This window comes from Hordeum vulgare, chromosome 2H, assembly GCF_904849725.1.
Source record: "Hordeum vulgare subsp. vulgare chromosome 2H, MorexV3_pseudomolecules_assembly, whole genome shotgun sequence".
Taxonomy (NCBI): domain Eukaryota; kingdom Viridiplantae; phylum Streptophyta; class Magnoliopsida; order Poales; family Poaceae; genus Hordeum; species Hordeum vulgare.
In genome coordinates, this window is record NC_058519.1 from 296,671,630 (window position 1) to 296,676,543 (window position 4,914).

Genomic DNA, 4,914 nt, shown 5'->3' on the forward strand with positions numbered 1-4,914 from the left:
GTTGCTATGAGTTACAATGTTTAGTCAGCCCTTGATCTTTGAAAGTGCTATGCATTTATGTTTTGCGGTCTCAGAAAGAGCTAGCGAGATACCACCTATTCATATTGCTTCATGCCTGTTTTGATTGAATTGTTGGTATCTGAAACTCATTATTACTTGCTCGCTAGCTGATTATGCCATTGATATTAGTTTACCGTGAGACCTTTGTGTCACTTGCTTATGTGGTTAACTTGTGATCTTGCTGAAATTCTGGTTACGAGTTAGACATAGTTGCAACAACAAGATCAAACAGAGTTTGTCAAAGTTTTTCTTTCTCTTTCAGTTTGTCAACTGACTTGCTTGAGGACAAGCAAGGTTTTAAGCTTGGGGGAGTTCGATACGTCTTAATCGTATCTACTTTTCCAAACTATTTTGCCCATGTTTTGGACTCTAACTTGCATGATTTGAATGGAACTAGCCCGGACTGACGTTGTTTTCAGCAGAATTTCCATGGTGTTGTTTTGTGCAGAAATGAAAGTTCTCGGAACGTCCTGAAAATTTACGGAGAATATTTCTGGAAAATATGAAAAATACCTACGCAAACATCCACCAGAGGGGATGGGTCAGTGGGCCACAAGCGCTGTTGCGGCGGCCCCCGTGGCCGCGGCAACCAAGCTTGTGGGGCCCACGTGGGTCTGCCGCCCCCAACTCCAGCTCTATAAATTCACTTTCGTCTAGAAAAAATCAGGAGAGAAGATTTCATCGCGTTTGCGATACGTAGGCGCCGCCACATCCTGTTCTTCATCTCGAGGACACATCTGGAGTCCGTTTTGGGCTCCGGAGAGGGGAAATCATCGCCATCGTCATCATCAACCTTCTTCCCTCTCCAATTCCATGAAGCTCTTCATCGTTCGTGAGTAATCTATTCGTAGGCTCGCACGGCGGTGATGAGTAGGATGAGATCTATCATGTAATCGAGTTAGTTTTGACGGGGATTGATCCCTACTATCCACTATGTTCTGAGATTGATGTTGCTACTACTTTGCCATGCTTAATGTTTGTCACTAGGGCCCGAGTGCCATGATTTCAGATCTGAAATTATTATGTTGTCACCAATATATGTGTGTTTTAGATCCGATCTTGCAAGTTGTAGTTACCTACTATGTGTTATGACCCGCAACCCCGGAGTGACAATAACCGAAACCACTCCCGGTGATGACCATAGTTTGAGGAGTTCATGTGTGCACCAAGTGCTAATGCGTTGTTCCCGTTCTTTATTAAAAGGAGAATCTTAATATCCCGTAGTATCCTTTTGGACCCCGCTGCCATGGGAGGGATGGACAATAGATGTCATGCAAGTTCTTTTCCCTAAGCACGTATGACTACACACGGAATGCATGCCTACATCACATTGACGAACGGGAGCTAGCCACATATCTCTCCGTGTTATAAGTGTTGCATGATGAATGTCATCCAAACGAATCACCGACCCATTGCCTACGAGTTTGTCCCACTTCTGCTGTTACTTGTTTTGCTCTGCTTCTGTTACTTGCTTTGCTCTGCTGTTGTTACTTGCTACTTTTGCTACTTGCTACTGCTGTCACTACTGTTGTTCCTTGCCACTCTGTTACTCGTTACGCTGCTGCTACCTGCTACAATACTTTTCCTCGCGCTATTGACGGGAAAGAATATTTTCCGTCCACGGTCAACTTCTGCCGCCATTGATACGACAGTTAGGAATAGTCTGTCTTGTCAACAGATCGTTTCTGACACCGTTGTTATCATACTACTTTGCTACTGATAGTTTGCTTGCAGATACTAATCTTTCAGGTGCGGTTGAATCTAACACATTCAGCTGCTAATACTTGAGAGTATCCTTTCACTTCCTGTCGGGCGAACCAACAAATTTGGGTTGAATACTCTACCCTTGAAAACTGCCGCGAACCCACGCGCTGGTGGGCCATTGCAAGACAATTGCTAATTGTTGAGCAACACGGAGCAGTTCTAGCTCTGTTGCCGCGGAGGCATAAAGTCAGGGACACGTCATCAACATTCCTGTAGTGCCATTGCCGGGGACTGGTAGCAGCACCAGGGAAGGACTTTTGTTGCCACAGCAGGGCCTTGCCGCCCCGTCCTAGCCTTGGTCATTCTTTCCTTGCGGCCATGGGATGACCCCGACAAGGAGTTTCTAGCCTGGGGCAACGGCTGCCCGTGCCTAAGTCACGAGGACTAAGGGCCCTCATTCCATAGTACACCTACACGAAGACATCGCTTGGGCCCCTCATGGCCCTGACCACGCCTTTCGAGGGCCCTCCTCCGGATGCCTCAGCACCCTCGTAGGAGGCCTGTGTAGTCCCGCTTCCAGAGACCCTCATGTTAATGCTGCTTGTGCTCCCTGGTGAGCACGACTTGGACATGACGGTCACACGCCTCGTCGAGCACCCCATCTACTTCGTCAGCACGATGCTGGGAGACACGCACGAGCGATACCCCATGCAGCAAAAGCTCCTCGCACTCCTCATGGCATCCAGGGATCTCCTCCTACCCGCTGGAGCACATCCTGTGGAGCCCGAACACAACCGGACGTGTTGCTGAATGGAACATCGAGTTTTATCTTTTCGATCTAGAGTTCCTCACCACCAAGACCATCAATGGTGCACCCTTGGAAGACTTCTTGGATGAGGGACGGGCGCACGCCAGGACAAGCCTCAGGAGGTGTTTCCCTTGCCCGAGGAGACCATCTCCGGAGGCTGGAGCATGTGTGTCGGCGTGCCTTTCGCACGCGAGCGCACGGGGGATTGTTTGGTTCTCACTACCCCCACAAGTGACAAGCTTACCTACGCAATTCAGTTTTGTTTCAGGTGCATTGACAAGGTCTCGAACAACATCGCCGAATATGAGGGACTCATCACCGGGATCAAAGCCACAATCGCGCTTGGAGTTAGGCGCATTATCATCTAGGGGGACTCGTAGCTCCTTGTCAACTTGTCCAACAAGAAGTACAAGCTGAAGGATGACCACATGGAGGCCAACCTAGAGGAGGTGCGCAAGATCGACAAGAAATTCATGATCATGGAGCTTCATTACATCCCTTGCGGAAATAACAACGAGGCGGATGACATTGCCAAGTGCGGTTCTCGACGCGATCCCGAGAGCCCCGACGTCTTCGAGGAGCGGATCCTGAAGCCTTCAGTAGCGCCCCCGGACATCAGCCTTGCGGCGCCTCATTAGGAGTTCCCACTCGCACCATCCATGGGCACACCAGACTGCAGACCATCCTCAGGCACCCGGCTACTGCTAGCGATTGAGTCGCAGACTAAGAGTTGGACTATGGAGATCAATTCTTACTTGGAGGGCATCATCCTCTTGGGGATTAACGCAGAAGCAGAGCGTGTGGTGTGGCAAGCTATGCTCTACCACATGAAAGAAGGTGATATGTGTCGCCACCGCACGAACGGAGTCGCGTTGCGATGTATCTCTCATACTTGTGATCTGCGTTGAGATTTTCGTGAAGAGGAACATGTAATTGCAGCACAATACAGGTAAGGATTTCCCTCACTTAAGAAACCATCATTTCTTGAACCAATAGGAATATGAATCCTCAACATTCTTTAGCGGGTGCTCACAAAAGAGCAAACAACTTGCACCCAACGCACGCAAGAAGGTGGTTAATCCCCTTGATCTCGTTATTTGAAAGAAAATGAGGTGTGTAAATAATTGTAGAGAATTGCATATTGGAAAATAAAATAAAATACAAATAATAAAATCGGGGAAATTATAAATTTTCTGAATATATAATTGAATAGACCCGGGGGCCATAGTGATGTCTAGTGGCATCTCAAATGAAAGCAACATACGTTGGGTAAACAAAACTGTTGGGCAACTGACAGAACATCGGATAGTTATGCGATTTCACGGTAATGATCATGTGTATATAGGCATCATATCCATAAGAAAATAGGCCGACTCCTGTCTGCACCTACTACTATTACTCCACTTCAAGAGCGCTTCTATGCTTTCCTCTCTACGTATTAAGTTCATGACAAGTAGAGTAATTTTTGGAGAACGATGACATGATTTAGACAAACAAAACTCAACCAATATGAATCAATCATATCATTTTATCGTTAATGACAGCAGCACAAACATGCAACTTGTCCCCGCCTGTCACTGAGATATAGAAACTCATGAGGTTGAACCCACTACAATGCACCCCTCTCACTAAAGAAGTACCAAACTACGTGGCCAAAGCAATTCAATAGACCGTAGATCTGTCCATTTTACAACCTTTCGATTGGTCAAAAAGCCAAAAGTCCTTACTACTGAGCCTCGGGCCTCCTTTTATAGGCGAAGGGGTCACCATAGTGGCTCAGTAGGTGAATAGTGGGTTCACAAGTGGAACAACACCGACCGACAGTCACAGTGTTACTGCGGTCCATTGAATGCTTCGACAGACTTCCCTCACCTCGCCAGGGGGGTTTGGACACGTACCCACACATGGCAACTTCGGGGTGTTGCGCTGGCGTGCGGGTGGACGCGTGGTCCATGCATCAGCGGTGGCATGTTTGTCGGTGGAGGCATTAACTGGTCACGAAGGCGCCCTGGGCCGGTGCCTCTCTTCGGGCCTTCTCTTCCTTCTCGGCAGGGTTACCTTGCTGGCGGCACTTCTTGTTCCTCTCAGCAGGGAGGTGATGGCCTGCCGAGGCCTTGTCAATCTTCCCGGCAAGGATGGCTTGCCGGGGCTCAGTCCTTCTTTCTTGGCGGGATGGTCTTGCCGTGGCATTGTCTATCTCCTCGGCAGCGAGCTCCTACCCGGGTCTCGTCTTCATTCCCAGCAAGCGAGTGCTTGCCGGGGGTTTGTAATTTGCACTTGGTGGCTCCTGAGTCTTGCTTCTACCCTAAGATCCAGCGACGCGCCTTGCGGCTGGAGAGGGG